This window comes from Rutilus rutilus (genome assembly GCF_951802725.1).
Source record: "Rutilus rutilus genome assembly, chromosome: 12".
NCBI classification, from domain to species: Eukaryota; Metazoa; Chordata; class Actinopteri; order Cypriniformes; family Leuciscidae; genus Rutilus; species Rutilus rutilus.
This window is the reverse complement of record NC_140217.1, coordinates 11,421,223-11,433,664: the sequence shown is the minus strand read 5'-3', so window position 1 is coordinate 11,433,664 and position 12,442 is coordinate 11,421,223. Positions and strand designations below refer to the sequence as shown.

The 12,442-nt window shown below is 36.7% G+C and overlaps 1 protein-coding gene across 1 annotated transcript in view; it reads left to right on the top strand.

Annotated features, from left to right (window-relative positions):
• Window positions 1-3,822: 3,822 nt before the first annotated feature.
• Window positions 3,823-12,442, top strand: part of st6gal2b (ST6 beta-galactosamide alpha-2,6-sialyltranferase 2b) — a 43,086-nt gene continuing 34,466 nt past the window's right edge. Inside the window, exon 1 of the mRNA XM_084425775.1 lies at window positions 3,823-4,038. The gene's annotated coding sequence lies outside the window, so the exon portion shown is untranslated. The remainder of the gene's footprint in view (window positions 4,039-12,442) is intronic.

The following is a 12,442-nucleotide window of genomic DNA, read 5'->3' as shown; positions in this document are numbered from 1 at the left end:
GTTGTGGAAAAGACATAACGAGAAAGACTACATGTCGCCTATGTGACGTCACCCCATAAAGTTGACTTACCCGTGGTTTTCGCCAACCTCAACGATTTTGTCCTCTCCCTGAAAAAAGATTATATAAAAAATTCACAGACAACATATGTTCACATTCATGGCACAATTCAAACGGGACCAGAAAATAATTATTTTCTCCCATTCACTTGCATTGACGATTTTTCAACCTAGAGGTCCAGCGGGGTTAGCGAAGTGGGCGGGACTTACCAGCTCTATAGACCTTATGTAGCTCCGCCCCTTTTCAGCGCTGCGCTCATTGTCTTTTGACGGCCGGTCTGTATTTTCACAGCGATTTGCGTGTTTATTAATGAACGGCTCGTTTTAAAATCTTCCCGGTCGATTTACATTTGTTAAGTCATCTGCTTTAAACATTACAGTCCTCATGATAACTTTCGTTAACTTTACATTAAGTAAATCCACTTAAAAAGCTAATTACTCCTGGACAGAAATGCTATATAAATATACAGAGCGACCGCAAAACGGAAGTTAAAAGACAATATTCCAAAGATGGCGGCGCCCTTGTTTCTCTGGTGCATAAGGTCTATAAGTAGCTACTCTTTGGTAGGAAGCCTCAGGACCATAGACAGTAAAAGAAATGGACACAGCGACCCCATTGGAACTCAATTGAGACAAGTGAAGCCCATTTTTAGCGTTTTCTTAGCACTTCCTTTCCTGACGCGCAGACTCAAACCGAGCAAAGCGTTACGGTACGTTCACACGGGGCGTCAGCGTCAACGCTTCCCATTGACTTTGAATGGGTGACGTCAAGCGTTGCCGAAAAGAATTGTGGATCCGTCGGCGGCACTTCACTGGCGTTGCTCGCGGCAGAAGTTGAGAATTTTTCAACTTCTGCCGCGAGCAACGCCAGTGAAGCGCCGCAGACGGAAGCGTCAGCCAATCAGGATCGCTCTATGCAAATACAGTAGCCAGGCGGCAGCCAGTCACGGCAATGAAGCTTGTTGTTGAGTTCCTGTCTAATTTCATTGGCTGACGCTGCTATGACCATGGCGTCAGTGCCAAACTTAAGCCACGCCTTCCGTCAAGCGTTGACGCTGACGCCCCGTGTGAACGTACCGTTACACGGACCACGTGAGCAACCCGTCTGTCTTCTTGTAGCTGTGCCAAGAGAAATCTGAATCATTCCCTTCCGAATCTTGCAGAGACGGAGAGGGTGAGTAGGAGCTGTCCATGAGCTTGGAGCAGGAGCAACTTTTGCTAGGTATTCTGATTAATTATATTGTCATTTTGCCTCCACGTCCCCCCGATTGCCCGCGAGCTTCTCCTCCCGTCCATACGGTAATCTCTCTACTGTGCGACAGAGAGTCGCATGGTTATGACGCAATCGTTAGCCTACTTTTACAAAAACTGCTTCTACTGGGCCATAATATAAGCTACAAGGTAATGGAGCATTTTATACATTGTCGTGTTTCTTTAGAAATAAATAATGGACAAATGGAGTCTTTAAACGCCTCAGATGTAAAGTTATTCGCTGTCAAAGTGACGCCAAAATGAATGGGAGTCAATGGGATGCTAACTGCAGGTGAAGTTCTGCTACAAGATGGTGGCACGCGGCCGGCTTCAACTTCCGGTCGACTTCCTTCCCGCCTGCTCAGGACAGCTGACGTTGTTATGGCAATGGGCGTTTTTGTTTTCGACGCGCACGCTGTACACGGTAAACCAATCACAGACTGAGCTTTCTAGCCAATCAGAGCAGAGTAGTTCGCGGAAAGGCGGGATTTAGAGAGATCGATTCATCTGACGAGTCGTTTGAGAATCATTGAAAATGTGGTGATGTGCAAATGTATATTATGAGAAAATTTAACTGTTTTGTTTTTTTACATTTGACGCATGTAAAACTGTTGTAGGAGACTCCAAACCAACATTTGGAAACTTTCAAAATTGCATAATAGGGGCACTTCATGCGGGAGATGCTGCAAAAAACGCGAGCGCAACATCCGTCTAGTGCGCGTTTGCCTAGAAAAGAAATGAAAAAAAATTAATAATAATAATTCCTCCCAGCGCAGTGGAATGAAAAAGCGCGTTTTGTATGACCGGACCCTTATGCAAAAACAAAACTGCTTGAAAATATGTTTGTACACAGATTTCCAGATGAAGCGTTCTTTAACAGATTTGGAAAGGTTTGCAGCTGTCTTATCATTCCACCTTCTGTGTTGCTGCTTGTTCTTACACAAAAATACAAAATAATATTACAAATGAATAAAAGACTATCTATAGGCTATGATAGCCCCATAGCTGATTTTTGTAAAACCAATAAAAAGAGCTGCATTGTTTTTTCCTAATATATTAAGGTTTTGGTTGGTCTGATCTACTGTGAAAACATTTGAAAATTTTGTGCACAGTGTTTTGTGAAAATGATGCATGTGATTTGTAATTTGCATGAAATTAAGGAAAATTTACAACCTCTTTAGGCCAATTACAAAGTGTTCAGATTACTGTGTTAACGGTTTTGATAAGTTACCTGAGTTTGGCGATATGTGTCAAATCGATTGAGGAAAAACTGTAACTGTTGTCTAAATTGTTTTGAAGTGGAACTATATTTTCTAGGTAGAGGAATTTCGGTAACACTTTATATTACGACCCGCAAACAACTGCGTAAGTAAACCGAAATTACGGTGTACGTTTCTGTAATTATCGTGTACTTCCGTGTAGGTATAAGGGAACAATATGTTAAGTTTTGGGTAATAAAGGGGTAACAAGCAGATATACAACCTGCAAAGAACTTCGTAAGTAAACCGAAATTACAGTGTACGTTTCTGTAATTATAGTGTACCTCCGTGTAGGTATAAGGGAACAATATGTTAAGTTTTGGGTAATAAAGGGGTACAACCAGATATACAAGCAAATTATTTATAATGTAATTATTTTAAAACTAACAGGGACCTATTCTGTTAATATATTCCAGGCAAAAATTGTACGTCTGTTGTATATAAAAGTTTTTATCACATTTCTGGCAAAATATGTTCTTGTGCAATGTAGTTACAGGGTAATTTTGAAAAAGAAAAGAAAAAAGAAAATCTTCTTTACTACTTTTTATCAATTTAACACATCCTTGCTGAATAAAAGTATTGATTTATTTAAAAAAAAAAAAAAAAAAAAATGACTGACCCCAAATTACTGACTGTGTATATTGTTGTTACAAAAGATTTCTATTTTTAAAAAATGTGCTTCTTTTTTTTTTTTTTTTTTTTATTCATCAAAGTATCCTAAAAAAGTATCACAGGTTATGAAAAAATATTAAGCAGCAGAACTGTTTCCAACTTTGATAATGAATCATCATATTAGAATGATTTCTAAAGGATCATGTGATAGACTGGAGTAATGATCCTGAAAATTCAGCTTTGCATCACAGAAATAAATGATAATTTAAAGTAGGCCTAGGCCTATAATAAATTGAAAACAAATTATTTTAAATTGTAATAATATACAACAATTACACTTTTTTGTTTTCTGTATTTTTGATCAAATAAATGCAGGCTTGATGAGCAGAAGAAACTTCTTTCAAAAACATTAAAAATAGTAATGTTTCCAAACTTTTGACCTGTAGGCTACTGTATATATATACATGATATATATGTATATAATATTTGCAAAGCTAAAGTAATTTTAAATCACTAAGTCTGTGACGTTTGTGCAAAAGAAATGGCGTGGGAAAACACACTGAGGGCGGGCTGATTCCGTAGTCGTCTTTCTTTCGTTGTCTGCACTCATATATCTGGTCTGGTCATAGAGTTTTGCGAGCTCATGTTATATGTGGAGCGTGACTTGAGACAATAACATGCTGGTTGCGTAGCGAACTGGCATAGACGAAAGTAATGACAGAGAGAAAGGCTGTGGTCCAGTTCTCTGGCGTGGAAACGACTCAATGGATTACAATTTTAGTGTAGTAAACGTTCACACGTGGACATTTATTACTGTTTAGGTTTATTAAACAAGCGTCGCGAGCCGTCTACAGCTGCAGTAAGTGCACACTACTCCTTCCTTTCCACAGACTTGTGGCAGTAGAATCTATGTAGCCTATGCCTGATTATTGTATTCAGAACTTTGTTAGCTTTTTGTAAGATGATTCTAACTACGTTTGTGTGTGTGTGTGTGTGTGTGTAATTTGGCTTTTTAAATGAAAGAGTAGTTTAAATTTGAATCTGAATGTGTAATTGTTCAGTACATGTGTGGAGTTGCATACTTTCACATTGTAATGACTGTTATTTAATTAATCTAACATGATTTATGCAGTGTTTAAGTTATGTTTAGGACCTGCTGTCTGTTTGAATTACTTTGTTCCTTATAAAATAGCCTATATTGAGAAGGTTGAGGTTGAAAAGTTGAGAAGGAAATACTGCAGTGCATCTAAAAAAACACAATCCATGAACGAAAAGGGAGTTATTTTTATTTTCAAGTCACCTACTTCTGCATGCCAAGATGTAGATTAGATATAACAAACTGAACATTTTCAGCTGCATGCAGATAATTCTACACATACAGTAGGGCATCTGTCTCTAGACAGCACATTACCACCATTAGACATTGCATACTGACATTATTCAATCATCTTTTGTTTGCCTCCTGTTTGTACTCAAAATGACATCCTGCAAATCTGGCTACTGAAAAGTAGGCTACTCTGACTGTAGCAGATCTGTGAATATTGATTCAATATACAATTAACTATTTGCAAACCATGTAAATAAGACTGAAAAAATATCATTATAATAAGGAAATATATCACTCAGTTCTTTAACATATTTTATTTTATACAGTTCTTTTTCAGAGACTTGATTTTTGGCAATGAGTACAGTCGGTATTTGGTGTCTCACACAAGAAAAAAAGAACCAGAGAAACAGATCATACTTCCATCAAAGCAATAATAATAATAATCTTAATAAGCAATTTTTGTTACCTTTTCTGAATATCTTTATGCATTGTTTTTGTTCCTCATTTGATGAGCACTTGTTTTGTTCCTCTGCATACTACCCATCAAAATTTGCCCTTATTCTGTCTCCATTTGTAAATTTTAAAATTTAAAATTTAAATTTTAAAAAATGTCACGCAAACCCTCTGTTTGGATTGAAAAAGCTTCTCTTCATTTTTTTTTTCTTCTCTTTGGCAGGTTTGCTTAAGTGTGTTTAAAAGCTTTGCTGATTTAAAATTCTCCTCCACCGTGTATTGCCTTTGCTGTCGTAGGCATTTGTTTCTGTCGGTGGTTTTGGACACAGGCCAAATATGAAGGACTAAGAGACAGCAGGTGAAATTATTTATATCCTCTAATTTGTGATGGTGGTAGCCTAATGGTTAAGGATCTCAGCTTCAAAACAGAAAGCTTGCAGATTAAATCCCATGGTGTGAGAGGAGAGGTACATGATATTAATAATTATTCATCACATTTGTGCCCTAGCTTGAGCAAGGGCACTCAACACCAGGTTGTCACAGAAATACCTTTTCTATAATAATTTGCACACTGGATGCAAAAGAGCATTAAACATTAAACAAAAAGAACTGAGGAAGAATTTGCATATTTGGGGTGCTGCCGTTGTACTGGCTCTCTCTTAGTGATTTTTTTTTGCAAGCACAAAGCTGGAATTGTGCACCTGACTCCCACACTTTAAGCCTTACTAAGCATGGAAGTGTTTGTATCCATTTGTAGCATTTGTGTACAGTAGGCAGCTTATCAAATGCTCTTAGGTGTCTAAAACTATGATTAGAGAATGTTTTTTGCATGGACAGAAGAATGTGAAAAAGGATATGGAGACATTGTCTTGTGTAAAAGCTCCCCTTTAGCAGATTTAACAACAGATCCCAACCACATTGAATGCTTGATATTATCTCCCAAAAAATACAGATTTTTCATAAAATCTTTCATCTGAAAAACCAGAAGCGTCCCTTCCACTCACTCTTCTCCTTGGTACACCCCTGAGCTTCGTATCTTAATGAAATGTATAGTTTTGTTTTGGGTTCATGTTTCATGTTTCATGTTACAGTCATGTTTCCTGTCTTGTCATGTGATTTCCTTGCCCTCATGTGATCCTGTCATGTGCTTCTAACTATTGCCCTTGCTCAAGGGCACAAAGGTGAGGAAGAATTATTTATATCATGTACCTCTCCTCTCACACCATGGGATTTATTCTGCAAGCTTTCTGTTTTGAAGCTGAGATCCTTAACCTTTAGGCTACCGCCATCGCAAATTAGAGGATATAAATAAATATTATGAGAAAATGAAAGTGTTTTTTGACCTTTGTAAGACTGAAAAACTGGAAGAACTGGAAGAGAAAGCTATTTGAACTCACTCTTGTAAGTTAGCATCACCATTTGAGACGTAAAGTCTCACCTCAGAATACATCTCTTCCCCCACTCCCCCTCTCTCATGCTGAGATCACATGAAAATCACTCAAAAATCCATATGGTTTGATGTGAATAATTATTAGAGTATTATACATGTTTAGTATAATTTGAAATGTCTCAGTGTGACTGGTACAAAGGTCTCATTCCCAAAATAATAAAACAAAAGGGAATAAGGTTTTTTAAAGTTTAGAGATAACTGGCACACAAAGGAAGGTGGTCTCCTACTCCCAAAAGGTGTCAACTCTGAAATTCCCATTGTTAGCAGATGTTTCCATGTGAAAGAAGTTTCTGTCTATATAATAAAATGCAACTATATGATCAGGGTGATTCTGTAACCCAGATCAGCCCGTGATGTGAAGTGTAAACAAAATACTTTGCATCTTGTATTTTATAATGTCAAGGTATTTAATCTTCTCTCTTTATTCCAGAGCATTTGATGTTTTGTATCTATTATCTTTGAACTGATTATGAAATTGGCATGATACATTTACCTGACATGATAAATTGTAAACATTTGATTTTATTCTAATTGACTCTGACATTATTTTCAGAAAAGAGTTAAAATGAATAGTCAAACATTCGCTCACATTTAATGATGCACAGATATCATTAAAACCTTTTCATTTATGGAGTCAGATGAAATAACGAGAAAATACATAATTTATGAGAAAATGTATTGCATTTAAGCAAAGTACTTTGCCACGTGCGTGTAAGGCACAGAGACCTTCCCCCGCTGATCGGATGCCTCCATTGGGCTGATTGAGCGCGGACTTACACCTTTGATGTAAACCTGTTGTAGGAGACTCCAAAACAACATTAGGAAACTTTAAAATAGCAATAATAGGGGCACTTTAAATAATGTTAACCGATAAATAACTTATTTTTTTATAAATGCTGCAATATTCCCCAAAAAAAAAAAAAAAAAAATAGAATGGTCAATTTAGATTTTACTGTGACTTATGTTTAGTTTAGTTTTTTTCTTTATACTGCCACTTTTTCCTAGCTAGAAAATGTAACTTAATTTTTTTTACTGCGTGCATCTGAATCTGCAACATCCTTAAAGGGATTGTTTATCCACAAATGATAATTCTGTTATTTACTCATCCTCATGTTGTTCCAAACCTGCATGACTTTCTTTCTTGTGTAGAAAGAAAAATGTGCTGGTTGCTATTTTCCATGTAATTCCAGAACAATAAACAGGGACTGAACATTTTAAAGAATGCTTTTTCATTTTTTCAACTTTAGTTAGTGTGTAATGTTGCTGTTTGAGCATAAAAAAGATCTGCAAGGTTACAAACTCCACTCCAAAGGGAGATATTCTCTTTAACAGAAAACAGTTTTCAAGAACTACAACAAACAGCTTTTTGGGACTATATTTGTTTACTGTACATACATTAAGGGAGGTATTGCCAATATTTCACCTGTAGTAAGTCAGTCTGGTCACTGGGACAATACTACAAGCTTTGGAACATGAAAAAAAAACAACAACAAAAAAAACCTTTGGGTGAATTACACTCTTTTTTTTTCTGAAAATAATTGTTTCCTGTAAATACATAAAGGGAGGTATTGACAAAATGTCACCTGTAGTAATAAATCAGTCTTACCAATAGGAACCTACTACAAGCTTTGGAATTTGAACATGTCTGTTTTTAAATGTTAAAAGTCATTTTAATTAATACAAATTGTACGTTTTAAACACTTAGTGGAGATGGGAGAATTGGGAGATGTTCCCTTATACGCATCATGCGCCGTTGTAGCACGTCAAAGCATTCTCAGGTATAAATATGTTGCTATAATCCATGTAGGTTGTTTTAAATTAATATTTCATGTTGATATACAATGGTTACATACTGTTAAAACTAACCATGGTATAGAGTGGTGCAGGTGCACTTTGTAGGCCAACCAGCAGTTAGCATCACACTAGTTCCCTCGACAAAAACCCGACGTTTATCTCCTCGGCAGCCTCTGTAGTCCCATTTAGCCACTTGTTAGCAATCGCCTTTTTCAAGACACGTGACAGTCAGCTTCCATGTAACAAAATTACGAGTGGGGTAAAGTTCATGTTTTATGTCGTACAATAAAACGTGACAGTGTCTTGAGCTTGTGTTCACCACAGATCTTATTTCAGCCATTTAACCGAAACCCCATTCGAAAAACCCTCTGACCTCAGGACGATGGAACTGGAAGTGCTAAAATGCTAACTCTCTTCCGCGTTTTGGCCTACAAAGTGATGTCATACCTGCACCACTCTATTGATATCTTTGTAAGACTGCCGACTCTATAGAACAGTGGCAAGGGAAAACGAATATCGAACCTAAAACTAACATTACCACGTTCTGGGTGTCCCCTAGTGGTCGGGAGCATTTATGTTGTGTTGTGGCTTGATTTTGTTGTTTTGTGGCTTGATTTCGTATGTTGTGGCTTGTTTCCGTTGTGTTGTTGCTTGATTTCGTTGTGGCTTGATTTTGTTGTTTTGTGGCTTGATTTTGTTATGTTGTGGCTTGTTAACATTGTGTTGTGGCTTTTTTCTATTGTGTTGTGGCTTGATTCCGTTGTGTTGTGGCTTTTTCCGTTGTGTTGTGGCTTGATTTCATGTGTTGTGAACTTATGTTTGCTTTTTAAATTTCGTTGTGTTTGTGCACTAATGGGCGAACGTACTAAACAGAGGTGCGTTTTCCGAAAGCATCGTTAGCCAACTATGGTCGCAAGTTCCGTCATTATCAGCATAGTTCAATGAGTCGTGTTTCCCGAAAGCATCGTTCCAACGAACATTCGCAAATAGCATCGCAAAGTTGTGTGGTTGAAACTACAGCTCTCGACCTGTGGTTAGAAGCATAGTTTCTAGTTTGCATGACGTGGACTTAATAAATCCTTATCTTGAGCAAAATAAGCAAGCTGAAATTCAGTGCAACCTGTGTCTTATTTAGAATTCATACAAATGTAATTTACGTTTTATAGTTTGTCAAGAGATTTAAAGCACCGTTTTTGAAGACTGTGCATGTGCGAACGTGCTCTACTATGTAAGAACGAGCCTATGATTGAATCTGGAAATAAAGCAAAATAACTGAGAAAAATGAGAAATAGTCCTCAGATGCCATGTCTGTAATTTATATCAAAACATCTAGCATTGATTCGATCTCAAACAGTTTCATTAAAAGTAGTTATTACTCCACCACGTGCGTGACGTCATAAACCAACGTGGTTGAACGACCATTTTGCAACAATACGGTTTCGGGAAACAGTCTTGACTAGCTAGTTGATTTCTTCAATGATGCATCGTACTAGTGAACCAGCAAGTTACATCATTGTACGGGAAACGCACCCCAGTGCGTTTGTGACACACTGGGAAGAGAGGTGCTGCAATAATGTAAAATATGTGACAAATATTGCATTAAATATTGCAACCAATGACTTCACTCGTCACCATAATGGCAGTCTGCCATCTGTAGAATTTTTGCCTCAAGCCCTTGTTGAATTCTGAACTTTGTGACAATACAGTTAACACACTATACATATATGCTGGTTGGAATAATAGGATCTGAAATGCACCTGATTTCCTCTGTATCATTTAAAACCACTGTTATTAGTACTTTAAATAGGAAACAGAGACTCTGACCCCAGGCAGATTTACCAAACGCATGGGTAACCTTTCACCCTTATCTCATTTAATACTGTTATTGAATGAAACACAGACAGTAGGTGCAAAAAACAAAAAACAAAACAAAAAACATGTTTTTCCGGTCTGGGGATTAGAGCTGTGTCTTTCCATCTTATAAAGTTGCACAACTACATAACTATGTAAAAATCTTTGTGGGATTATGTTGTATTGGATAACAGTCAATTACACAGTTAGTGATCAGTATACAAAAAAAGAAATGACAAAAAGTATGATTTTTTCAAAGTACTATAGAGGTATTATTAAGGTTGTCCATATCACTTGTGAACTATTTTTCACATTACATTGACATTTAAGTTTAAAATCTTGACATCCAAGATATTGTAAAAAAAAAAAAAAAAACATTCCTAATTTGCATTCCACAGAATAAAGAAAGTCCTACAGGTTTCGACCAACATAAGCGAGTAAATTTGTAATTTCTGACTGAACTCTTCTTATAAATGTGCAATTATTTATATATATATATATAACATTTAACCATCTAATAAGTCTAGATAAGTATTTTCTTCCCAATTGAGCTAAAACTTTCTATTGTTTTTCAACTTTCAAGCTCTTTGAAGTTTCTGGCTAAACATGTTTCAACACTGAATGAAATTTACAGAAAATGACATTTAACTCACCATTAAATTTCTCTGTACTGTAGGCTACTATACATGCTATAGCCATTAAAGAAAACACATTTATTTAAAAACACACATTTAAACTTAAATAGCCAAATATAATGTTTTTATTTTATTTTATTTAATCTATGTTTATTGATTATATTAAAAGTGAACAGCATGAGTAAGATAGGATCATAAGGTGCGCAGTATATCGGGAGACATATGGAGTGGTTCAGACATGATTTTGACCACTTCATTAAGTTTTGTTTTTTAGAAAACCTTTCTTTAAGTGAGTTCTACTAAGTGAGTTCCGTTTTGTATAAATTGCATCTTAATTTTAATCAATGTTTCATCAACCAATTGCCTGGATTTAATAAATGTCTCATCAATGAACCGAAACTCAGCATATAATCTACTTGCCTCACAGACATGAGAAATATATATATATATATATATATATAGAAAGCTTGAAACGTCTACTTTTAAACAAAACAATTCAAAATTAAAAGAAACAGACTACTCTCTGCTTATGTAATCCATATGAAATGTGCATTTATCTCTATAGGCGCATTCAGTACTGCGAAGATGGCGAGTCAGCTTCGTCAACTTCATCTTTGCATTTGTACTTTACAAAATATAGCCTAAATGAACATGCTGTTTCAATTTTAATAACTTAAAGCTACACTGTGTAGGATTTTCACCCATCTAGCGCTAAAATTGTATATGACTACCAACTGAATATTACTTTCTAGCCCCTCCCTTTCCGAGGGCGTTTTAACTCCTACGGTGGCCGTATTATTTCAAATCTGCCGGCAGTCGCGAGTAATCTCCCCCTTGCATTCGTCACGGTGCCACTGAGTGTAAAAACGCGAAAGGTAAAGCTTGAATTTCCAGGGGTGTCCCTCTTTGGCTAATGTATTTTCAAGATGGAGGCGAACCATGGCTTCCGCCAATCGAGTGACTCGCTCGTATGTATTCTAAATGACAGATTCTACGCTTACAAAAATACTTGATTAGTTGGTAGAAGCAATTACACATTAATGAGCACATATCATTTTGAAAGAACAAAGTGTTTTTTGCTAAGAATCAGTCAACTTAAAAAATGACACAGTGTAGCTTTAACTTTATTATTTAACTTTAACACATTATTTTGCGATGTTTTTGGACAGCTATAAGCCGTATGCTCTGTTATGGCTATAATAAGGAACTCTAGCAGTTACAGTATACGGATTGATCGTGCTTGTGTCAGAGACTCCTTTTCTATGGAAGATATTTAGGCTATTCCACACAAATTTTTTTTTTTTCATAGGAACGATGATCCAGTGTTTAAAGGAACACTCCACCGTTTTTTCATATTAAACTATGTTATTCCCTTAACTAAGACGAGTTGATACATACCTCTCTCGTCTCAGTGCGTGCACTCAATCGCTCTGGCGCGCGGCAACACTTTGATAGCACTTAGCTTAGCCCAGTTCATTCATTAGGATCCAAACAGAGATGAAGCTAGAAGCGACCAAACACCTCCACGTTTTCCCTATTTAAATACAGTTACACGAGTAGTTACACGACCAAGTATGGTGACACAAAATAAAACATGGCGCTTTTCTAAGTGGGTAAAAAGGATAACTATAATGTATGGCGGAATAGCACTTGGGAGCACTTCGACTAAACCAATAAACCAATGTCCTTCGAGACAAAACAAGGGTTCAGGAGGGAGGTGGAATGGCGGAGGATCAGGGGGAGGGATGGGGGG